This window comes from Globicephala melas, chromosome 19, assembly GCF_963455315.2.
Source record: "Globicephala melas chromosome 19, mGloMel1.2, whole genome shotgun sequence".
NCBI lineage: Eukaryota > Metazoa > Chordata > Mammalia > Artiodactyla > Delphinidae > Globicephala > Globicephala melas.
In genome coordinates, this window is record NC_083332.1 from 59,287,948 (window position 1) to 59,313,529 (window position 25,582).

Consider the following 25,582-nt stretch of genomic DNA (forward strand, 5'->3'; position numbering starts at 1 on the left):
CCCACGGCTGGCAGGTGCTGCGGCCACCAGAGTTCGATCCCAGGGCTGGGTGGCAGCGTCGCTGCCACCCCAGCTGTAGCTTGGAGCACCGTATCCATCAATATAAGAGGAGGCTTTATGCAGTAATAGCGTGGGGCCTGCCGGGCAATTGATTTAAATCATTTTATAGAGAACCTATGTAAAATAAAAAGCCTTTAATCACATTTGTATCCATTTCCAGGCTCAGTAAATCAATTTGAATTGAGCTGGGGGCCACAGTTACAGCTGATTAGCGTGTGTATATGTGGTCAAATTAATGCCGGCCAAGCCTGCTGGAGGGGGCGCAGCCATTAGCTCCTGCCGGAGCTTGCCCGCTCTCGCGGGGGTGAGGGCCGCATCCTGGACCCCGACCGCAGGGCAGCCTTCTCTCCCCGCCCCCCCGCCCCTGCTTCTGGCCGCCTGGTCCCCCCAGCCCCGCTTCCGGCAGTTCCTGTGGGTGCCACGTGCTGCCGCCACCCCAGGGCCAGGATGTGTGCAGCTGGGAGGAGCTTCCCCAGCCGCTCTGCCTGCTGAGCCTCGGCTGGGCTGCCCACCCCTCCTGTTCGTGTGGGCAGCAGGCACTGATTGAGGCCTCCTCTGGGTGCCTCCCTGGGGCCCGGAGAAGGGACCCAGGATCCGTTTGCTTCTTACCCGGTATTTGTGGAGCACCTGGGACACAGCAGAGCCACACAGATAGCAGTCCGTGCCCTTAGAGACAGATAATAAACCCGGTATATCAGCGGAAGAGCTGGAGTGTTGGAAATGCGGGCGCTCTGGGGAGGGGTGGTTGCAGTTGTAGAAGAGGGTGGAGGGGAAGCTGGCGTTTGAGCAGTGATTTGCAGGCGGCCGGGGAGTGAGCACAGAGGCCCGCGTCTGGGGTCTGGGGGAGGCTCTGGGCCTGGGAGAGCAAAGGCTGGGGAGGGGGCTGGGGGGAGGGGGCGGGTCAGGCTGGGTCGCAGGTGGGGTTAGGAGCGGGGCCAGGCATCCTTGGAGGGTTTGGGCAGGGCCAGGCGTGACCCTTCTGGCTGTTGTGTGGGGAAGGGAGAAGCAGGGAGGCCCTGTGAGGGGGGAGGGGAGAGAAAGGCTGGGTGGGGTCTCTTCCTCCTAGGATGGGGCGATGCAGTGCCCCGGGGCACCCTTGAACCACGTGTGCGCTGAGCAGAGGCAGAGAATTGGGGGTGGGGACACATTGGGCCTGGCTGCCTGCCACCCGGACAGTGTCCTTCACTGGGGGGACACAGTCCCCCAGCTGTGTCTAATAGCTCAGTGGTGGCTGTGGCCCGTGGCCCATGTGTACAGGAGGGACCTTCTGTCCTCCTGTCCTGGTCCCCACCTGGGTCTCGGGTCTGCTCTGGGCGCACCGGGGTGCTGGGACATCTTTCTGCTTGCCGGGCACCACCGAGGTGCGGGGAGCTGACCCCTGGACGGCAGCCAGGCCTGGATCGCTGGCCACTTCTGCCCGCCGGCAGCCGTGCCCGCCCCCTGGAAGCTGCAGGTACCGGAGGGGCTTGGCCAGAGTGCCAGGTGGCCTTGTGCCTGCCCCTCAGAGCTAGCTTTGCACTGGGAACACCGGGATCTTGATGTTTGATCCGTAAATGAACTGACTCTGAGCCTTTAACAAGTTTGCTGCTGTCCAGTTGGGCCTGTTCCGGGGGGTCTCTTACGTTCCGCCCCTGAGGCCCCCCCTCCAACGAATCTAGTGGGTGCCTCCCATTCACGTCCTGCCTCTCAGATGGAGCCCTCCCCCGTCTCACCTCACCGGCCTTTCCCAGGAATTCTCAGCATGCATCGTCATCAGTAACTGCTTAGCCAGTGCTTAGGAAATGCTACCCCTGGGGCAGGGTCCTTCCTCGCCTCTCCCAGCTTCTTGGTATTTCTCGGCTTGTAGACACCTCGCTCCCGTCTCTGCTTCTGTCACATGGCCATCTTCTTATAAAGACACCAGGTATGTTGGATTTGGGGCCACCCTCATGCAGGATGACCTCATCTTATCTAATTACATCTGCAAAGACGCATTTGCAAATAAGGTCACATCGTGAGGTCCTGGGTGGACATGACTTTGGAGCGGACACTCTTCACCCCACTAGACTTGGATTGCTAAAAGGAGCCTTGGGGCTCACCAAGCAAGACCCTCACATCTGATAAGGAGGAAACGGAGCCCAGGTGGGCGAGATGCCTCAGGGGCGGCCTTGCACGCAGCGAGGAGGTGGCGGGCCCCGTCCAGGCTCTCTGCGTTGTGCTGCCTGAAAACAGGACTGGATGGTAGGGAGGTACCCGCTGCCCGGCCTGGCCTGGCTCAGCCTGGCTCAGAAGTTTCTAGGTCAGGCCAGCAGCCCTCCTCCTGGCTATGACCATGCTGGACTTCTTCCGGCACTGCATTATTTAGAACGTGGCCACGCTGGTGTTCTGTGGCCCTATTGGGATTGGGGGAGGGAGGGGGGGAAGGCCCGGGATGGCAGTGGCCCGTCCCCCGAAAGCTTTTGAGAGATCCTCTCCCATGAGCCTGAGGCAGGGGGATTCCACTGGAGCTGTGGAGTCCAGGCCCCCTGGCCACACCACGTGACCCCGGCAAGCCAAGCTGCTCAAACCCTCAGGGCTGCTTGACCCTTTGCTCTCAAGACAGCTGACAAAAAGACAGCCCTGTCTCCCTGGGTTTTGAGACTCAAATGAGAATGTGCTTTGAACTCCTTAAACTGGTGAGAAGGGTGTTAAGACCTAATCATAGCCTCCGGGAGGCTGGGGAGGGGAGGCAAGTTTGTGCCCCACCGGAAAGGACATTGGAGCCAGGAGACCTGGGGTAATTTGTCCAATGTCCCTGAGTCTCTGATTCCTCATTTGTCAAAAGCCACAGACGGCACCTGCCTCAGAGCATCAGCAGGCGGCTCCTATGGAATCGATCGTTCTGGAGGCCAGAATGGGATCCCCCGGGGCTTGGTGGGCCAGATGCTTGTACGTGGGGCGGAGCCGGTGCACTGCCCGGGGCAGGGGTCGCCTGCTTCATTTCCCTGGGGGCCAGCCCCTCAGTGGCAGTGAGTTGACCCCGCTCCCCAGAGGTGAAAGGTCCCCACTTTGCAGCCAGCGGTAATTCCCAGAACCATCCATCTCCCTGCACCCCACGCCTCTGGGTGCCACCGTCATCGGGATGAGTGATGGGCGCCTCTCACGGGCCCCAGCGGGGACTTGCTACAACACGTTTACGCCGCGTGAGCGATGGTGTTTGTACCTCTGACGCCCAGGTGCCGCCAGGACCCGACAGTGCCAGGGACGAGACTTCCCCGATGATAAATACCGTGCAAAGCTTCCAAAGAAGGAACGGTTTCCGTGCCCGAGAGGCCACCAAAGGGCACTGGGAAGGCAGTTGGCGTGGAAAGGCCGGGCCCCGAGGTGTGTCTGCGAATGGGCAGCCAGGCCTGCCCTGCAGCTGATGGAGGGCTGGGTGATTTGTTTAGGTTGAGGGCAGAAATGGAATTGGGGAGAAACTGACTTGTTTGGAGCTGGGAGTTGGAACCGTGCTGTTAGTGGCAGATAGCAACGGCAGCGTGTTAGAAAGATTCAGGGCCTGTAATGCCAGCCAGGTTCCCTGGAGTGCGGGTGAGGGGCGGGCAGCTGCTGCAGGAGAGGTCAGGCGAGAGCCAAGAGGAGCTGTCGCCGAAGTCCCTCCCCCGCTGGCTGTCACCGGGCTTCTGGGGGTTCCGGATGGCCCTTGTGGTGGAGTGTTTCACGGCTCCCTTTGTGTCTGGACTTTCCTAGTCCCGCCGAAGCTGTCGCTTAGCATTGCTCCCTGGGGACCCGCCTGGTCCGCTGAGCGGGGGTCTGGCATTAAACCCCCTTCCTCCTCTGCCTCCCATGGTTTACATCGGGAAATGTGCTGCAGCAGGGACTTGGGGATCCCCACGTGTGAGTTGTGGAAGCCACGTAACCTGAGCCACAGGCTTCAGCCTTGGGGCCTCGGTTTTCTCATCTGTAAAGTGGGGCTGTGGATCTATCCGGTAGGATCAGAACAAATGAGATCACGTGCGTGAATTCTTAGATCCAGTGCCGGCCCGACATTCCCTAGAACGCATCTTGGTGTTACTTTGTCAACGTCTCTGATGTAAATATATTTTTCTCCTGACGAGACAGTGAAGGAACTGCCAGCACACCTGGCCTCACACTTCTGGGCGGCTGCGTGGTGCGGTGGGTCACACCTCCATGGCTGACTTACATCCTAATCCCAGCTGCAGAGACCCGAGTAAGGTCCCAGTGGCAGGTTCCAGGGGTTTGCACGAGGACACAGCCCAGGACCGGCTCAAGGTCGCGGGGTAGGGGAGCCCCAGGACGGCACACACCGCCGTCCTCAGGTGCTGGCCTGGTGCCTGCGTGGTCTCGGCACTCAGTTTGGGCGTTTTTAGTCCACACAAGCCTTCCTGTGAGGGTGGTGCTCTGGTTGTCCCCATTTTGCAAATGGGGAAATGGAGGCCGAGGGAGCTGCGGCCACTCTTCCCTAAAGTCTCACGGCTGGGGGCCGGGGGAGCGGGTGACCCAGGCTCTGGGACTCAACGCCCTGGCTGCCCTGCCTCTGCTGCTGAGGAGCGCCAAGTTCGGGGGCGGGGCGTGGGTACCTGGGCCCAGAACCCAAGGGCTGATGGAGAAGGGGCAGCACTGTTGGGTAGATGGTGGGCGCAGGGAGGACACAGTCCCCCACGCCACCCCCGTCTGCCCTGCAGGCAGTGATTCCCCCTGCTGGGATCCCCGCAGCCCTGCACATCTGTAGCACTGACCTGCTGGGTTACCGTCTGTGCCTCCTCATTCCCACCCCCAGCACACACGCACACACAGAGATACTTGTGCCTACATAAACACGCATTCGCATGCATACATACGCACATACACACGCATATACACGTGCAAATACACACGCACACGGAGACGCATACACACGCACTACACCCATGCGCACACACCCATGCGCACACACCCATGCGCACACACCCATGCACACACCCACGCGCACACCCATGCGCACACACCCATGCACACACCCATGCACACACCCATGCGCACACACCCATGCACACACCCATGCGCACACCCATGCACACACACCCATGCGCACACCCATGCGCACACCCATGCACACACCCATGCACACACACCCATGCACACACACCCATGCACACACACCCACGCGCACACCCATGCGCACACACCCATGCACACACCCATGCACACACCCATGCGCACACACCCATGCACACACCCATGCACACACCCATGCACACACACCCATGCGCACACACCCATGCATACACACCCATGCACACACCCATGCACACACCCATGCGCACACCCATGCACACACACCCATGCACGCACCCATGCACACACACCCATGCACACACCCATGCACACACACCCATGCACACACACCCATGCGCACACACCCATGCACACACCCATGCACACACCCATGCACACACACCCATGCACGCACCCATGCACACACACCCATGCACACACCCATGCGCACACACCCATGCACACACACCCATGCGCACACACCCATGCACACACCCATGCACACACACCCATGCACGCACCCATGCACACACACCCATGCACACACCCATGCACACACACCCATGCACACACCCATGCACACATTTGCACATGGCACATATATGCATATACACTCACGCTATACACACATGCACACAACAGGCACATACACATATCGCAAGCAAACGTAACACACGCATACATGCTGATGTGGGCCCCGAGGGCCAGGCCGTGGGTTTGCCAGGTTCCCAGGCTCCGCCAGCGGGTGGCACCTTCCTAGCCCCTCCACCTGCTGATGACAAGGAGGATGGCCGGCAGCAGGGGACGCCCGCCCTGCGGGGCGTGGTGCTCTGTGGGACGCTTTCAGCTTGTACTTTCAACACGCCTGTTCCTGCTGACAGTAGCGAGGTGTGACAGAAATAGCAGCAGGATTCACGCCGTGGTGACAGAGGTGGTGACGGCCGGAGTCCCCACAGAGCCCGGAGCTTTGCTTTGCTTCGGTTTGGGGCAGCCCCGCAGCTGGCTGGGATGCAGGAGGACCCGGTCAGGTCCCTGCTGAAGGGACAGTGTCTGGCCCGGCCACCTGCAGGGCAGCAGGGTCAGTATGGTCTGTGCACCTGCCTTGCTTGCAAAAGAGCAGGAAAAAGCAAACACCGGCTTGAGCAATTGGAAGCTTGGCATCAGGGGTCAGGTGGACGGGTCTGGCGGCCCAGAGTGACCTGCACCTGGTGGGGGGGGGGGCAGGGCTTTTCTAAAAGGAGTTGAGTTCTGATGGGCTGGGCGGGGGGGGGGGGACTATAGGGTTTTGCCCACTTTTCAAGCCCAGCGTACAAGTGGGACTAGGACACACTGGGCTGTAGCTCCTGATAGGTGGGCCTGGGCAGGTGAGGCGTGGCCACAGAGAAGCTAGGGTAAGCCAAGCGCAGGGCATCAGAGAGCGTGTGCCAGCCAGCCGTCACTGAGCCATCTTCACACAGGTGGGGAAAGAATTTTTTTTTAAATGCAATTTAGGGACTTCCCTGGCAGTCCAGTGGGTAAGACTCCACGCTGCCAATGCAGGGGGCCTGGGTTCGATCCCTTGTCAGGGAACTAGATCCCGCATGCTTGCCGCAACTAAGAGTTCGCATGCTGCAACTAAGAGTCCGTGCGCCACAACTGACAGATCCCGCCTGCTGCAACGAAGATCCTGCGTGCCGCAACGAACACTGGACGCAGCGAAAATAAATAAATAAATATTTTTTAAAAAATAAAAAATAAAAATGCAATCTAATGTGAACGTGCTTAATACCACTGAACTGTGCACTTAAAAATGGTTAAGGTGGTAAGTTTTGCCACAATTAAAATTGATTTTTTAAAAGTTAACCTACGTATACATTTGAAGCCCCCCCCATGCCATTTTATACCTGCTAAGTCAGCCCCCGGACATAATAAAAGAAAAACATTCATTGCTGGTACACTTGTGGTGAAACAGACAGATGCCTGGAGGCTGGCAGCACGTGCTTGGGAAGAGCCCTTTTGGATAAGCAAAAGCGCAGGTTGTAGCGAGACCCACAGAGATGCTTCTTTGCTCAGATCCCAGAAATCCCATGCTGGGATTTATTGTAAGGAACAAAACAGGAAGTACGAAGACATACATCCTACTGTGAAAAACTGGGACCACCCTACGTATCCCCCGACGGGCACTGACATCAGCGCGCAAGAGTATTAGGGCGTCCTCGTATCGTCCTAATAATCCCAGAGACCGCGGGAATCCGGTAATACATGACAGGCTGCCAGGTGCACGGAGGGGTCTGGAAGACGTTTGTTCTTTTTCTCCTCCTGTCCTTTTGGGGCCGGGAAAAGCAAATGCGGATGTGTTGTGTAGTTCCCGTGCATTCCCTGAAAACCTCCAGAGAAGTGATAAACAGATCTTTGCATCCTGGTGCTGGCTAATTTGTTTTCAATAGGTTTCAATCAATTACGTGGGGTCCTCAGGAAGGGGAAGTGCACCAGTAATTGGCTAAAATAAATCACTCGGCACTTCAAAAGCAGCTCTCTGCTGAGATGCAGCAGCCCGGCCTTCTATTCTTAATAAACAGGCATGTTTCCCCCCCACCCACTGGGTCCCCGAGCTCCATGGGAACCACAGACCGAGGGTCCGGGAGGAGGGGCACGCGTGGCAGTGATGGATTTGGCCAACCCGCAGAGGTCACCGAGTCTGGCGTGCTCCTCTCCTGTGTGCCCCAAGGAGTGTCCAAAACCAGGCGGCTTAAACAACAGAAATCTATCCTGTCACGTTCTGGAGGGCAGAAGTCTGAGGTCAAGGTGTCCACAGGGCTCCGCCCCCTGTGAAGTTTCCAGGGGAGGACCCCTGGTCTCTTCCAGCTTCTGGCGTTGCTGGCCATCCTCAGTGCTCCTTGGCTTGTGGCCACATCCCTCCCGTCTCCACCTCTGTGGTCACGTGGCTTCTTCCCTGTGTGTATCTGTCTCTGAGTATCTTCTCTTCTTATAAGGACCCCAGTTGTACCGGATTGAGAGCCCACCCTACCCCAGTGTAACCTTTCTTTAGCATACATCTTTACATCTGCAAAGACTCTTTCCAGACAGGGCCACAGGGACTTCCCTAGTGGCACAGTGGCTAAGAATCCGCCTGCCAATGCAGGGGACACGGGTTCAAGCCCCGGTTTGGGAAGATCCCACGTGCTGCGGAGCAACTAAGCCCATGTGCCACAACTACTGAGCCTGCGCTGTAGAGCCCGCGAGCCACAACTACTGAGCGCGTGTGCCACAACTACTGAAGCCCACACGCCTAGAGCCCATCCTCCGCAGCAAGAGAAGCCACCACAATGAGAAGCCTGCGCACCGCAAGGAAGAGCAGCCCTGCTTGCCGCAACTAGGGAAAGCCCGCGTGCAGCAGTGAAGACCCAACGCAGCCAAAAAAAAAACCAAACAAACAAACAGGACCACATCCAGAGATACCCGGATTAGGGCTTCATTGTATCTTTGTGGGGGAGGGGAACCACAGCTCAGCCCACACCCCCGTTCTGGGTGAGGATCTCGACGGACGCCGTCCCCTCTGCATGTGGGTTTGGAATGGGGGTCTGTCCCCCACCTGGGGCCCTGCCCTCTCCCCTCCTTCTCCTTTAACAGCTGTCTTACCTGGACGGTGAGGTGGGGACAGAGGGTGGACAGGTGACATTCAGCAGTTGGGGGAGCACCCGGCAGAGGCCCCGCTCAGCATGCCCCGCACTCACGGTGGGAGGCTCAGCGGGGAGCCCGATACCCACGGGGAATTCGCTCCAGCAGGAAGATCCAGGAAGGTGGGGAGTGGGTGGGAGCAGCGGCAGCTCCGTGGGTGACAGTGGAAAGGGGGTGTGTGCGCTGCCGATGCTGACCCCAGGGAAGGGCAGCCTGAGGCGGGGCAAACCGAGACCCCCAGCCCCGAGCACCGGACAGCCAGGGGGCAGGGAAGTGTGTGGGCCTGGGGGCCGAAGGCCGAGGCTCCAGTCACGCTGAGGCCTGAAGGCTGCCGCCCGTGGCTTCCGAGGATGCGGAAGTGCATTGCAGACTCCCATGCTGGCAGCTGACCAGGGAGGCCAGCCTGACCCCCCCAGACTTCCTGGGGCGAGGTCGCCAGGAGGGGCATCGAGGCGGTCCTGCCTGTTCTTCCCCAGCACCTCCTGTGTCCCGGCTCATCTGCTCCTCAACTGGCTCTCTGGGGGAGGAGATAGGACGGTGCCCATTTTACAGAGGAGGCAAAGAAGCTTGGCAGGATCATGGCCCTTGACACCCAGAGCCCCCACTGTTGACTGTCATTCCCCGCAGATGCACAGAGAGGTTCCGAGGGAAACTGCCTTCCCCGAGCTCGGTCAGCACCGAGGCCGGGCCAGAGCCGAGGTCTGCGAGGTCTGCCGTCCTGATGGTGGGTCCTCTGTCCTCGAGGTCACGCTTGAGCCTGAAATGCTAGAAGAAGCCGGAGAAAGAACGCGAAGCTGCCTGTGACCCACGGGCAGGGGCGCACCTGGGGTGGAGGTCCAGCGGCCCGGGCTGGGCAGGTGTTCGTGGAGCCGGGAAGGGTTGCACCCAGCCTGACTTGTCCACGGGCCCTTCCTTGAAGCCTTGAACAAGATCAGCCCGGTACAGAGACAGGTGGTGGCCCCGGGCGACCCAGAAGTGGTGTGATAAAGAACCATTCTTCCCAAGACAGGCCAGGACTGAGTCCTCATGGACTGCGGAACACCAGCCAGGGCACACATGCACAACGTGGCCTCCGGTGGGGACGGGGGGCATCGGAGGGACAAGGGAGGGTGCAGGGATGGGCGATGGGGGTAAGGAGGTCAGGGCAAGGCCCCCCTAAGGAGGTGACTAAGCTGGCACCTGAACCAAGAGATGGGGAGGAAACCACGTCAGCATCTGGGGAAGGATGGCCGGGGGCCGAGGGAGCCACAAGTGCAAAGGCCCTGTGGTCTGAGCTCACCTGGCCCAGGCAGAACAGTGAGGCATGGAAACCATGGACCACGGAGCCAGCCTTCTGGAGCCAGGATTCTCTCCCCCCTGTGGCTTTCTCTGGCATCCAGGGGTCTCTCGTTTTTGTCGCCACGCTGCCGACCAGGAAGACCCCGGGGGGAGGCAACCCACAGCTGGGAAGGGCGAGGGCAGGCATGGCCCCTCCTGCCTCGCCGCCCAGCCTCCACTCTCCCCTGCGCTGCAGCTCGACCACCTCGCCTGCTCGCAAATCACGGCTGCCTAATGAAGTACCTCGTGCCTTGAAAGAACTCCAGGGCCTCTTGCTCTGAGCCAGGTCAGAGCCCCCGCGAAATTACAGCTGTAAGACACTGCGAGGGGGAGCGGGGCCTCTCGCCCTGCCTGTAATTGCGGCCTGCGGAGTGCTGATTGCCGCAGTCCAATTAATTAAACGCGGCAGCGACCCAAATTATGATCCCTGGCCTCGTACCCAGCAGTATTTTTAACCTTAACTGTCGCGGCTGAGCTTAAATTTCCTATCTGGACAGAAGTGTCCCCGCGGGAGAAGGAGTGGTGTTGAACCGAACCTCACCGGTGACAGACCCTATAATTAGAAACTGTAGTGTCCCCGAGACCGGTCTTTAAAGCTGTCAGAAGCCAAACGGCTGTCATTTGATACAAGACTATCATTACCCGTGAACCTATTAGCTGCAGGTAAATAACATATTATGCTGGGGACAGAACGCAGCCAGGTTGGGGAATTCACGGACGCTTAATTAGGACCAGCCGTGCCGAAGACGGATGGTCACCTTCTCGCTTCCTGCGTTAGGAGGGAGGGCCAGGTGTGGCGGTGGCTGCAGGAGGGCCCGGGCTGCTGACGGTGCAGGAAGCGCCCCCTCCCTCGTCGGTGCCATCTCTGCCTTGCGCCGCAGTGCCCGTGTCGCTCCTCCAGACCGAGGCTGGCACTGATGCCAGTGGGGCGGGAGGGCTCAGGGACCAGATTGCACGCACCCCTGGGCCGAAGGGAGAGTGGTGGAGCAGACGCCCTGCTGGGCAGAGGACGTCCGAGGGGGGCCTGGACCCTCCTGGGGATCGGGGAGGTGGATGGTGAGAACAGGACTTTACAGTTTGTAAAGGCTGTCCCGCCCACGTGCACTCAGGCTTCCCGATACGCAACCTTCTTTCCCCTCACACTTTACCATGGCTCTGGAAAAGCCTTTTGAGGCCTGGTTTCCCAGTGTGGAGTAAGGTCCATCCCCGACCACAGAGCAGTCACGGGGTGTGTGGATTCCCGGCTCTAAGCTTACGGGTGACCCGACTGTCGTTCTAACGTGTATCCAGAGGACATGCAGTTCCCTGTGAAGCCGGTGGCGTCTTGCGGGCGTGGGCTTAAATGGTGAGCGAGTCTGTTTAGACACTTATTAAGCTGATGGCTCTGCGGGATGCCTGGGGCCGCAACCGGCTTCAGTCATCGGGGATCTTAATGTCACAGAGCAAGGGGTGCAGAGGTGGGTCCGGTGGGCTCTGCGCCTGGGTGTGCATCGTCCTGGGGCCTGTTTGTTAGGTAAACGAAGAATGTAGGAAGGTGATGAAGGTCTGAAAAGAAGTTAGAACTGTTCAGTCGCTGGACAGAGAATTCCCTCTGTACCCAGCCATCCACCCACCAGCACACGCGTGGGCGTGCGCACACACACACACACACACACACGCAAGTGCCCCACTTGCCTACACACTTGTACCCACACACCCTGCATGCCCCTGTCTACCTACATATCCACATGCACTTATATGTGCAAACATACGTGCACATGGACACCGGAACAACAGGGGCCCTCTCCACTCATTCTCTGGGTTGGATCCTGGGTTTTGAAATGTTTGCTCTGTACCCCTTCCGTCCCCGTGGCTACTGGTGGACGGACTCACGGGGCACTCTCGCCGTTGGAGCCCAGGCCTGTGCTGAGCAGGGTGGGCCATGTGTGTCACCAGGGGAGAGGCACCCAGAGGCAGGGGTGGTGCCCAAGAGCTGAGTGCCAGAGCGCAGGGTGATGGGGGGCACCGAGGGCGGGCGTCTCCACCCCCACACATTAGTGTCACCTGGGCCTTTCCATCACCCGTGGTGCCTGCCACGCAGCCAGAGGGATGAAGTGGGACCCACCAGGGGAAGGAGGGAGGGTTGTTCCAGGAAAAGGGGATGAGACAGGCATGGGGAGGGGCTGGAAAGGGCAGGGCCGTTGGGCATCGGGGAGACTCGAGTAGCTGGTGTTGCCTGCGGCTGGCCCAGGTGGGAAAAGCCCAGAGCACCCTTCTAAGGGGTCAGGTGTTTCTTGCAGCGCAGGTCATCCGCGTCGATGTGGCTTTGATCCTGGGGAGGTGGTGGCAATGTAGTAACACCGATCGTGACAGCTGAAGTATCTCAGCTGTGTGTGCAGTGCTCTGCTGAGCACCCAGTGTCATCCGTTCACACACTCATTCATTCATTCACTCGTTCGTTTGTTCGTTCATCAGCTATTCAGGGAGCTCCCGCTACTTGCTGGGGGAGGCCGCACAGACAGCCTTTGCTCTCCGGGGTCTGACAGCTCAGCAAGGGGGGGAAGCAGTGGAAGCCTCTCTCCTGTTTTCCGTCCTCACCATGCACCCACATTTCCTGAGGCCCCTTTTTGCTTAAGTTCCAGACCAGATTTGCACGCACACTGTCCCCTACACCTAGAGTCCGCAGCCCTGCTGGCCCACTGGCCCCTCTTCCTTCTTCCCCCCCGCACCGGGGTGCACGTGTCGGGGCTGCTGTTGCCCGAGGACGTGTCGTGGTGACATGTTTGGTGGGCCCGGCTGTCTAGCTGGGAAGATTCATCACCGGCGTCCTCGATGCTCGCCAGCTCCGACCACATTTTAATTCGCCCGTCTGTGGGCTCCTATACACGTATTCATCTATATTTGTGTCAGGAGAGATTGCCTCCGTCTTCCTCTGCCTGCTAATAAACCCCCCTCCGTAGATCTCGGCCTCGGCCTTCTGCTTCCTTGGTATCCGGTTTGGAAATGGAGTTGGGGGTTGTGGTGACTCTGAGGGGAAACGACCCCATGAAGCCATACCTGGCTGTTCCTCTCCCCACCGGACCCCCCCCCATCTCAGATGGGAGTGAGCTGACCACAGGGTTCCAGGCCCACCACATGGGGGCTGTGGTACTCGGCTTTGGATGCCAGAACAAAGCATCGTGGACGCGGTGGCTTAGACCGTAGACGTTCATTCTCTCACAGTTGTGGAGGCTGGAAGTCCAAGGTCCAGGTGTCGGCAGAGTTGGTTTCTCCTGAGGGCTGTCTCCTCGGTGTGTAGATGGCCGCCTTCTCCCTGTGTCCTCACGTGGTCATCCCTCTGTGTGTGTCTGCGTCCTAATGTCCTTCTAAGGAGGAGTTGTGTTGGATCAGGACCCACCCCAACGACCTCGTTTTAACTTAACCACCTCTTGAAAGACCCTCTCTCCAAATACAGTCACAGTCTGAGGTGCTGGGGGTTAGGGCTTCAGCCCATGACAGGTGAAATTTCTCCTTTTCAATTGTCTGTGAAGTACATCAAAAAAGTGCATATAAGTGCCCACCTCATGTGTGTTTACCAGCTGAATTCACCATGGGACCAGCACCCAGGAAAGAAATGGAGTGTGACCGGCCCCCAGATGCCCCCTCGGGCCCCTGGTCAGCCACTGTCCCCCTGGGGAAGCCACTGCCCCAATGTCTAAGCCCGTGGGGTAATTTTTTTTAGAACAACTTTGATGTTCCAAAGTGACATATTCTGAGTGGCTTCTGCACCACTGGGGGCAAAACGGGGGAGAAGCAGAAACAGCTCCAGGAGCGGGGACAGGCCGTCCGGGAGCTTTGCACGCAGGCTGCCTGCAGGAAGGAGACGTGGTCCAGCTGTCCCTTGGACCGAGCCCTGAGCGGGCTTTGGGGTGGGGCTGGCCAGCCGCTGACGCATCCGGCAGCTGCTTCACAGACGCATGACAATGGTCACTCTGAGCCCCGGGCCCGGAGGGCAAGAGGTCGCCGTGTGAACTAGATGTGCTGACGGGAGACGGTTTCTTGGTTTGTCTTGTCCACAGAGTGAAACTCGAAGGAAGTTTATGGTGCTTTTTGTCTTTTACCTGCATCCTGGCTGCCCATGAACTTGACATTCAGAGAAACCGTGTATAAACATCTTGTGTCCTGCTGGGTGTCACGTTCTTTGGGACGTTTTGGGTGCACGTCGGCTCTGTGCCCTCCGGGTGTGTGGCTGACAGCCGGACGGTGTGGACGAGGCAGGCACATGCGGCCGGCCGGTCGGCAGCTCCTCGGGTAACTGAGTGCTGGCTGGTTGGAACTCGTTAGACGTGACCGTGGGGAGTGGAGTTCCGGGAGACGGACGATGGCGGGGATGGCGGAGGAGAGACTTGAGCCACAACCTGAGGGAGAGGGGGCTTGCGGTGACCTCAGCAGAGAAGAGGAGGCTGACCTGGGCAGGGCACATCGCGGACAAAAGCTGGACCACGCAGAGCTAGGCGTGGACGGGGAAAGCCGCCTGTCCACGGGAGGGGAGCCAGGTTTGTGCGAGCGTGCGTGGAAAGGAGGGCAGCTAGAGGGGTTGGATCCGGCCGTGGATGAGAGCCAGACATGGGCAAGAGACAGCGAGGGTCCTGGTCTCGGGGGCTCACGTTGGCAGGGACTCCTAGGCTGGCTACTGAGGCCGCCTGGCCTCACTCAGAGCAGCGGGGTGGTGGCTGGCCTGGGGACCCTGTGTCTTGTTCATCTCAGGAGCCCAGAGTTCCAGATGTGGGGTCTGCTACCCAGAATCATGGCGCACGGCGGGGAGGCCAAGAGCCTCTCCAGGCCAATTCCAGCCTCCCGGTGGTCCCCCAGGCCAGCTCCTGCCGGGAGAGGCTGCATTCCTCAGCCGCCCACCCGGAGGGCACCTTGGCTCCAGACTCCCGAGTCCTGCGGCCTCAGGTCTGGGCTCCCCCGGCCTGGTTTGCTTGGGCCCCCACCTGCCATCAGCTCACCTGGAGATGGCTGGGTGCCTGATCGTTGTAGAACTGTATGGAGCTGAGAGACAAGAAGGCTCCGTCTAAGGTAGTGCAGCAGCAGCCCAGCCAGGCTGCGGGCGGAGGGGACCCGGCGCTAACCCCACCCGCAAACCCTACGGCGTGCGGCGAACTCACTCGCCGGGACGCGGGCGTGCGGGCCTCTTCCTCCCCCCACCAGAGGCTGTAGGAGGCTTTGAGGGGTTTGGATCTGCGCCCCCCCGCCCCCGCCAGCTCCCACGTCCTGATCGCCTCTCCTGATCTCTGCGTCCCCTGCAGACGGTCTCCCTGGCAGAACCTGACAAGAGCCATTTCCAAGATGGATTGATTCAATTTAGCACAAATTTTTGCTGGATTTGGTGACGTATGGCTCCCTGTTGGAACCGCGTCGAATGGGACTCCAAAGAGAGAGGGTTTATGAGGCCAGGCGGCGCCGAGCAGGTGGGGCCCCCAGCGCCCCCCAGCCCTCCCGGCATTAGGGGGCCCCTCGGCTCAGCGCGAAGGGAGACGCCCCCTGAGCGGGCTTTGCATTATACTCCAGGGGCTGAATTTCCATTTTAGTCCCAGAAGCAAAGTTACGCTACTGCCGAGGACCCCACCGCAGGAAATCCAGAGCCAAAGGCTTCTTCCGTCTGGGCTGATAAATTCTTAATGGAGGCTGCAGTTCCAGAAGCCTGGGACTGGGGCCCCGGGTGTGTGTATGTGTGTGTACGTGCATGTGCGCAGCCGGCGCAGCCAGCCTCGGCCGGGGCACGCACGCCATGGCTGGCGGCCTTGCTCTGTGGCCGCAGCTGTGTGCGTGAACACAGGCTTCTGGACTGGGCACTCAGCAAGGGCTGGGACCTGCTTCTGCCGGTCACTGTTGGAAGAAAACCCTGGAAGGAAGGAGGGACCCCTTGGTTAGGGAGGCAGGACCCCGAGTGTGGGCATACGTGGCTTTGACCTTGTTGTAGGAACACTCCCACAGGAGCAAAGTCAAGGTCATAGCTAGAACAGCAAAGCCTTCCTTGACCCCCGCCGCCAACCTCCTGCTCCCCCTTCCTATATCCACCTCTGATTCCCCCGCTTCATCCGCTTCACTCTAGCCACGCCGATCTCCTCGCTGTTCCGGGAACACACCAGTCATTCTCTAGCCTCAGGGCCTTTGCACCTGCTGTTCCGCCTGCTGCAGTGTTCTCTCCACACTGCTCATGCCCCTGGCTCCTTCAGGCCTTTATTCAAAAGTCAGCTGCTCCATGAGGCTGACCCTGGCCACGCTGTTGAAATGTAACACCGAGGGACTTCCCTGGTGGTCCAGTGGTTAAGACTTCACCTTCCAGTGCTGGGGGTGCGGGTTTGATCCCTGGTCAGGGAGCTAAGATCCCACATGCCTTGTGGCCAAAAAACCAAAACATAAAACAGAAGCAACGTTATAACAAATTCAATAAAGACTTAAAAAAAATGGTCCACATCAAAAGAAATCTTTAAAAAAGAAAGAAACGTAACTCCAAATTCCTCTCCTGGCTTCGTTTCACTTCATATTGATTCCTCTTCAACCTCATATGCATGGAAACTGCATGTAGACAGGGGCCGCGTTCTGTGTCCTTTACTGCCCCACGCCCAGGACAGTCCCTGGCGCTCTGTAAGTAGTAAGTAGGCGGGTGAAAGAGCTCCTGAATGAGGGCCTGGCTGAGGTGCACAGAAAGAAGCAGGAACCTGCCTTGATGTTCCCTTCGTGTGTGTGATAGGCTGACAAGTGGCCCCCCAAAGACATCACATCCTAACGCCTGGAACCGGTAAATGTGACCTGATTCAGAAAAGGGTTTTTTTTTTTTTTTTTTGGCGGTATGTGGGCCTCTCACTGTTGTGGTCTCTCCCGTTGCGGAGCACAGGCTCCAGACGCGCAGGCTCAGCGGCCATGGCTCACGGGCCCAGCCGCTCCGCGGCACGTGGGATCTTCCCGGACCGGGGCGCGAACCCGTGTCCCCTGCGTTGGCAAGCAGACTCTCAACCACTGCGCCACCAGGGAAGCCCGGAAGAGGGGTTTTTGCAGGTGTGATTAGGTTAAGGACTGTGCGATGTGATTAGCCTGGATTATCCAGGTGGGCCCGCAGTGTAATCACGAGAGAGGCCGAGGGAGCTCTGAGACACAGACGTGGAGGAGGCCACGTGACCACAGAGGCAGTCCCGGAGCCAGGGCGCTCCTGCAGCCACCAGGAATTGGAAGACGCCGGAAGGATGCTCCCAGGAGCCTCTACGGGGAGCACGGCCCTGCCAGCACCTTGATTTCAGCCCAGTGGCACTGATTTCCAACTTCTGGCCTCCAGAGCTGTGAGAGAATACATGTGTGTTGTTTTAATCCACAGATCTGGGGTAACAGGAAACTAACACGGTGTCTGGCCCTATTTAACACAGAATGTAGATAAGCTCCGGCAGCAGGGCAGGGGCCAGACAGGCAGCTTGAGGGCCACCCTCTCCCCAGGCCAGCCTCCCTCCAGTGCTCTGAGCCCGGGTCCCTGCGTGCCGGATCTGCTGGATGGGGCTGGTTTTGAGGGTGGGTGGCAGAGGAGGGGGGCAGCTGGAGGCCAGGCGTCTCTGGGGAGCCTCGGCCCGCGTGGGGGGCGTTAAACCTCAGCCATGGGGCTGGGGTGCGGGGGTCCAACTCAGCTCTGGGGGCATTCTGGGCCTCACCAGGGACCCCTCAAAACTGACCCTGGGCCTTGAGCCACATTTCTTGGAGCTGTGGCCTGGGGGAACAGAACGAGTGACCGGGAAGGAGCCGGTGATGGGCCGGGTGGCAGTTGGGCCACAGGGCAGCACCGCGGCCCGGGTCCTCCGGGAGGGATGCCAGACCTGCCCCGCTCTGAAAGCCACAGGCAGGCCGGTGATGGTTTCCCACGTCCCGGCAATTGCCGTCTGTCTGTGTGGCTGGAACCCCGAGCTTCAAAGTGCCGACGTGCTAACCCAGCCGCCTTCGAGTATTTTTTCGGGGGGCTGCTTTTGCAATGTGTGGTGTTTCCCCCTTTCTTTTGAGGCAAACGGCTGATTGACTGCCTTTCATCTCCTACTTTGAGTAACTGTAAGAGCTGCTTTATATAAACATCAATTACCAGCACGTAATAAATTAAGGGTCCCTCGCACAGCACGCATTAGAGTCCAGCCCGATATCAAAGCGCTCCCATCACCCAGGAACAGGAGGGCGGGGGCTGATGACTGCACGACGTTGGTGGAGACGCCAGTTTAACTGCAGATCTGCAAGAGGGTGGAGGGCGGAGGGACCTCAGTCTCGCTTGTCCCCAGCCTGGCGAGCATGGGGACAGTTGGGCAGGTCACTAGCCAGGGCTTTTGGAAAGTCCATCCCACACTTCTGCTGACCCTTACCCCAGCATTCGTCATTCGGGTCACCTTGGGGACCTCTGGAAGCCTTCGAAACCCTCCTCCATCCTGGCCTCTGTCTGGTTTGTCCATCGCTCTGCTCTCTGGTCCGTTGGCACATCCTGGGCAGCTTCTGGCCGTGGCCCAGAGAGGACTCTGCCACGCCCTGACTCCTGTCTGTCACCTTTGGATTGGCCGCGGCGAGGACTTTGACTCTGTGCTGGGTTTCACTCCGTCCCTTCCCTCCCCCTCAGCGCCTTTGCAGCTGGGTGCCCTCGGGCCACTTACTCCCCCTCTCTGTGCATCCGTTTGCTCCTGTGTGTAGGGTGGGAAGAACGGTGTTCGTAAAGTGCACCTTGATACACTCGCTGTCCCCGCCACTGTCGTCCTCACAGGCCACAGCCCACGTTGGGGCTCTTCCAGGCACCCCCGTCAGTGCAGAAGCCCCCCAGACCTCACCCCATATGAACCACTTTTCTCTCTCCTCCCTCTCCTGCCCTTCAGCCTGAACACGTCCCCAGGCATCCCAGCACCTCCCTTCCCTTGGCCGCCTGACTGCCAGGAGGACTTGGGGCACCAGCTGCCTCCGGCCTCAGCCCTACCACCCCTCCAGGAAGCAGAAGGACGCTCCCTGCTTGGACCTCCATGGCTCTCCCCCGCCCCCGGCGCTTTCCCTCCTCTTGACAGCACCTTGCTCTTGGAGGCCCCCCCCCGTTGCACACCACAGGTGGGGTCCCGCCCAGCCTCCACCCAGCATCAGCATCCCCGGGAAGGACGGTGTGGCAGACACGGCTCTGGGGAGAGCCTGGGAATCTGCATTGCTGCTCCCAGGTGATGCTGCTGCTGCGTGGGAACCCCACTTTGAGAACCAATGCAAGGTGGATTCCCTGAGGGCTCCTGGAAAAAACGAAGTCCCCAAGCTTCCCAGGTAATTCCGGGGTGCAGCCAGGGCTGCTGAGAGCCTTGGAGAGCTGTGCTTGGAGAAGGGAGGAGGTCAGCCTTGGGTGCCGAGGTCAGGGCTGCGACTCCCAACCAGCATCTCCTCCTGAAGATGCCCACGCTGCCCCCTCCCCTGCTCTCCTTCCCTGCTCGTCCTCTCCTCTCCCCTCCCCTCCCCCTGCATCCCTTCTCTCCCCTCCCACTCCCTCCAGTTCAGTCTCAGAGGAGGACCAGGGACCCGGGCCCCCTCTGGCCAGGAGCCCCCAGGGCTTCCTTGGAAACAGACCCAAACCGCTGCCTCCGCTCCCCCCTCCATGGGAGCCTCGTCCCCTCCCCTCCCAGCTATCACATGAATCCTGCACCCCACCCCCCACCCCAGGCAGCTCCTGGAGGAGGGGAGGAGGGGAGGGCAGGCCTGGCTCTGCAGCCCCTGGCCCAGCCCTGGGGGAGCAGCGGCCCTGCCGGTGGTTTGGCGCAGCCCGAGAGCCTGCCAAGCCCCCCTCCTCGCAATGCACGTCCAGCTCACCCAGACTCCTCGCACACCGGCGCCTGCCGCGCTCACAGACGCTCAGCCCATTGTTCGCGGAAGGGCCCCTGTTGCCAGAATCTCTTATTACGGGATGGAGATGTCCCAAGTCCAGACCACAAGGCCTGGCTGCTCCCCTCCGCAGTGTTCCATCCCGGAGCCCCCGGCCCCCGCCAAGCCGCCGCTCCCTCCCCTCCGCCCTCCGCCTGGGTCTGCCCGCAGGCCTGCAGGGATGGGGCGGCGGTCAGGGCTGTGAGTCAGAAGCTCGGCAGGGACGTGTGCGTGTGTGTGTACCTGTGTGTGTGTTGTGCACACGTGTGTGTGCACATGTACGTATGCACATGTACCTGCGGGCACGGGTGTGCGTGCAGTGTGTTTGCACACGCACATGTGTGTGAGTACATGAGTTTATGCTTGTGTGTGTGTGCGCGTGTGTGCACACACGTGTGTCTGTGTTCGTGCTCATGTGTGAGGGGGCGGGACGTGTGTGCACGGGCTCCGTCTTGGGGGTGCCTCCCGGTAATGAATGAGCATTGATGTTTCCCAAGCAGCATTCCAGCTTTCTGAAGTCATAGTTTCCATCTGCCGGCGCTGCCCCACCTCTGCTCTGTCCCTGTCCCTGTCCCCAGGGGCCTGCACTCCAGCCTGGGGGTGCCCAGGGAGCCAGGGGCCTCCTGGCCTTAGCCCGCACCCACACCCTGCTCTCTCCCGTGGTCCCTCGCACAGGCCTCCTGAGGGCTCCCTGCTTGACGGGGTTAAGTAGGGAGCTGGTGTTGCCAGGAAGAAACACAACCGCTTCTGCGAGCTCCTTGGCCTGGGGTCACCCTGGAGCCCGGATGACATCTGGCAGCGGATGACATCTGGCAGCGGGCAGGCGGGGTGGGGACGTGGGAGGAGGGCAGCAGCCCCAGAAAGAAGGGCCAGAGGCTGCTGCCAGCTCACGCCTGTGTTTTCTCGGGGCTCAGGGGTGGTGTTTTCTGTGTGTGGAGAGATCATCTGAGCAGGCGGGGTGGGGGGGCCAGAAATACCCCTGCATTCTTCCAGGGTGCCCTGTGGCCGGCTGTGCAGGGCTGGGCTCTGAGGATCTAGTGGGGCGGGGCAGAGGACACGCGAACCCACAGCATCACTCTCTGGTGGGACCCCCAGAACACCCCAGAAACGTAGCGGGGGCAGAGTGCCCCCATCTCTTCTGCCAAGACCTTAAGCCAGCGTGCCGGCCTGCTAGTCCTGTGGCCGGTGGGCGCACCCCTCCCCTGGCTCCCAGGACGCCACTCCCGGCCCAGCTCTCTCACCATGGGCACATGGGATGGTGGCCAGCAGGGGCTGGGCCCACCTGGACCTGGGTTCCACCTCCTGCTGCGCCATCACATGCCTTGGCCCAGCCACTTAGCCTCTGTGTACCACGACCTTTTCATCCGGGAAATGGGGCCATAGGGCTGGCGGTGACCGAGGAGCCCATGCACGTAATTGCTTCCAAAGGACCCCCGGGTGCAGAGTGACAGCCCGATCACACGTTAGCAGCTGTGTTATTTGTCTCGGAACTAGTGAAGCCATCCTGACATCAGGCCGCAGCCCAGAAGCTTCCCCTCCCTGCTCCGAGGTCTTGCCCTGAAGTTGTTTGCCTGGAGAGAGAAAATGGCTGGAACCCCACCCCCACCCCGCAAAATCCCGCGCTCCCCGGTGAGCCCTCCCTCCCTAAGCCGGCTCCCTCGCCTCCAGCCCCGAGCAGCTTTCTCTTGCTCTCTCTTTTTTTTTTTTTTTTTATCTTGCTAGCAGAGCACCTCCCAGCCGGTCATTCCATTTCATTTCTGGTCTTGGGAGAGTGACATTTACATATTAATATTTTCCGAGGGAGCCCCTCGCACGCGGAGCCAGTGTCTGCCTCGTGGCCTCACATAATGGGAGGTAGATGAAGCCCCCGGCTCCTCCGTGAATGACAAATGAAAGCCTGTGGCCGTGAAAGGCCTCGCATCTGCCCTGTCAGCATGTGGTACATCGGCTCAGCAACTGATTGAGCGCCCGCTCCCTCCCAGGGTTTATCTCCACTTACAGAGGACGCGCTCTTTGTGAGGGGCCCGTCCCCCGGCTCTGCCTTCCTGTCAATTCCCGCCACCGGCCCTGGCCCTCTGCATCAGGTGCTGGGAGCTGCCGCCAGCGGGTTATCTCTCCCCTGCAGGGGTGTCCGCGATGGCCCTGCGTCCCCGGCTGCCCGGGCAGCTGTGTCTCCTGGTCCAGAGTGCAGGGGGCTATGGGGGGGACTGGTGGGGCTGGGGCTCTCGGGATGTGAGGGTCCTAGAGAGAGCGTGGGGGTGTCTAGGCAATGAGGATGCTCGCATGGGTGGGATGGGGCTGGCCGTGGCAGCGGTCACGGAAGGAGCCGCACGGAAATGGCCGTGATACAGGGGCCGCGTGGCCGACTGTGCCGCGTGCTCGTCTGAATCATTTCGTTGGCTGTGAGGCAGGGGTGTGATGTCAGCATGTTAGGCTGTGGGAAACGCAGGCACAGAGAGAGAAGTGGCTTGGCCAAGGCCACACAGCCGGGGAGAGCTCCAGGTGGCCATGTTCAGTCTGCAGCTCTGCCTCGGGCAAGCTGCTGCCCTGAGACTCAGTTTTCCCCGCTGTAGAATGGGGACAGTACAGCGCTCAGGAGAGGTTCAGAGTTGGTCGGAAACCCAACACGTGGTGTGCAGCGGATGGTTCTCAGGTGTAGACAGATCGGTTGGTGTGTGTTTAGGACACATTGTCGTTAAAGCCAGACTTGCCCCGGCTGCTTGAGGTTCCCACCCAGGAAGCGCCCGCCCCACCTTCCAGCATTCAGGAGGCTCTCTCTCGCCCAGTCAGTCCGTCTGTTGGTCTGTCCGTCAGTCTTGGGCTTGGCAGAGATCGGCTGAGAGGTCTTCGCTCCAGGGGCGGGGAGGGTTGGGGAATGCGTCTGGGGTCTTCAGCAAGGCCTCCAGGATTAACATGGTGGCAGCAGAAACTGACCCTGGGCTGTGCCTGTGCCTTGACTAGTGGCAGGAGGCGTCCCAGCCACTGGCTGCTGACTGCAGTCCAGGGGTGCTTCCCAGGGCCCCAGGGCAGGGTGCAGAGGGCACAGGGCACTGGGCTCAGGCCTGGGGGCACGTTTTCTGTCCAGATTGAGAGACTTAAACCCTAAGAATGTCCCAGGCTCACCTCAGATGAAGATCTGGAGCCCGAAGCGAGTTTGTGACAGCCAAGATTGAGTCCCAAGCCTCCTGCCTCTGGGCCCAGAGCTCTCCTCCCAGCCCAGCCTCCCCGGGTACCATGGCCCTCCCTCCTGCCTGGTGCAAAAGCCTGCCCAGGGCTGGCCTGTGGGCATTGAGAAGCCTGAGTTCTAGGCCCAGCATTACCTGATGCAGACTAGCTCTGGGCACGCTTGGGACCTCTGTGGACCTCGGTTTCTTCTTCTCTGCAGTCATGTCCCCAAAACCCCCTTCCTGCTCTGGCGTCCTTGCCTTGCATTGAAAATGTGTGTTTGCAGCCTCCCTGCTCTCAGCCTCCAGAGCAGGCAGGAAGGGGTTTCCAGCCCCACCCCTGCAGGAGGAGGGGAAGACATGCCCTGGGGGCAGGGGGCCTGGCTGTGCGCTTGCGCTGCCCGCCAGAGAGAGGCCAGCTCTTCTGTCTCAGTGTTCTCACCCTGTAAAATCCGGAGCGCGCTGGCCCGCAGCCCAGGGGGTCTTGAAGAGTCTCCACATACTGTTTTAAGATGCTCTGCTAATGAGGGCCCTGGCAATGCCAAGCGTTCCCGTGTCTGTGCATGCCAGCGAGAAACTGGGCACGGCTCACGGGAACGAGTGGCGTCTTCTCGCTGGTGAAAGTGGCAGGGGGGAGCGACCCTGCGTCTGCCTCCCTGTGGATTCCCTCCAGGGCCTCCTCGAACCCCAGGAGCCCTCATGGGAAGAGGGCCTTGCCAGCTGAGCGGGGACTAGGTGGGGGGCAGCTGGAAGGGCGTGATGAGCAGTTGGCAGCCCCTCCCCTCCCCCGCCCGGCGTGTCTTCCCCTCCACCTCCTGCAGGGCAGGCCCCCGGTGAGTTGTGGGATTTGCCAGGAAGTGGCTCATCCATTCTCTCTCCCTCCCAGAGCGTTCAGGTCAGCGGCAAACTAGAACATAGCCCGCAGCCCTCCTGCCCCTCCTGCGCCCTCCACCATACCTGCCTGAGAGCCAGGGTCCGGACGGGTCAGGGTGTCAACAGGTGTGAAAGATTAGCACAGCCCGACACCCCCACGGGGCAGCCCTCCCTTCCCTCCGTGCCCCGGCCAGCCCCAGCTGTCTTGCTTCCTGGGTCAGTGCGACTCCCTCCCCGGCAGGTCCATGCAGCTCACTCTCCACCCAGGGACCCCTCGATTGTTCATCCTGGGGGTAGCGGTTCAGGCCCTAAGTGGGGGCAGCAGAGGTCCCGGGGCACTTGCTCAGGGGCAGGCACCGACCTGAGCCCCTTGCACGCATCCTGCGTGAGCTGATTTCTCACAGCAGCTGGGTCGATTGTGCTCATCCTACAGACGGGGAAGCTGAGGCACCTATAGAGAAGGTAGGTTTGAACCACGGGGGTGGTGTGTGTGTGTGTTGAGTGTGTGTGTGGTGTGTTGGTGTGTGTGTGTGCATGAGTGTGTGCTGTGAGAGTGTGACCCTGTGTGTGAGGCCACCCCGCTTTCTAGCACAGCGCTGGCTTCTGCTTTTCTTAAAATCCCATCTCTGCCCTGTGAACGCTCGGGTAGGTGCTGGGTAAATATTTGTCGACTGACTGTCTGATGAGATAGTCTGTGGATGGGGACGAGTTGGGAGGCAAGAGTCCCTGGGGACTGATTAAGGAGCCAGAGTGGGGGCAGGGGAAGGAAGCAGAGCTGGGAGACCCTGGGGGCCGCCTGCCTCCCACCCCGCCCAAGACCCCAGCCCTGGGGGCTGGAGCTGCTGCAATTCCAGGCAGTAGAGCAAGGGAGGGGGCCCCTGGGTCTTGGCTGCCTGCACCCCAGACTCTCCCTTGGGTTCCAGATGTCACCCCACATGGGCCCCCTGGACATTGGGAGATGAGAGAGTCCCAAGCGTCCAGTCTCAGCGTTGTCCTACCACCCCCCATCCCCGGGGGGGGAAAGGCTCGCCCCCTCCCTGCCCGTCCAGGGCTGGGGCATTTGCGGGTGACACTGAGTGCCTGGGATGGAGGCCTGCAAGAAGCCCTCACCCTCCTGATTCCCTGCCGCATCTTGGGCTGGCTCCCTAAGGGGTGGGGTACCCCCATTTCCCAGCCTCCCCGGCCCTCTAACGCCAGTGCTGGCCGTAGTCTGCGGGTGGCCTGCCCTCTTCGGCTGGTGGGTGGGTGGGCTTGGTGGGGCTTTGCCCCTTGGATGTCAGCAGAGCAGGCAATGGGGGGAGGGGGCGTGGTTGGAGCTCAGGTTGGAGACCTGATCCACCTGGGATCTGATCCCAGTCATACCTCTTGCCGGCTGTGTGGCTTCAGGAAAGAAACTCAACCTCTCTGGGCCTCTATTTGCTTATCTAGAAGTGGGGGCTACTTGCAAAACACAGAACGAGATGGCCTGAATATAAAGATGCTTCTGGGGACTTCCCTGGCGGTCCAGTGGTTAAGACTCCGCGTTCCCAGTGCAGGGGGCACGGGTTCGATCCTTGGTCGGGGAACTAAGATCCCACGTGCCACACGGCGCGACCAAAAAAAAATAATAATAATAATGCTTCTGGCCCATCGGA

General features: G+C 60.2%; 1 protein-coding gene across 4 annotated transcripts in view; it reads left to right on the forward strand.

Moving 5' to 3' along the window:
* Positions 1-25,582, forward strand: part of GSE1 (Gse1 coiled-coil protein) — a 418,195-nt gene that overhangs the window by 256,941 nt on the left and 135,672 nt on the right. The gene's annotated exons all lie outside the window — the stretch shown is intronic.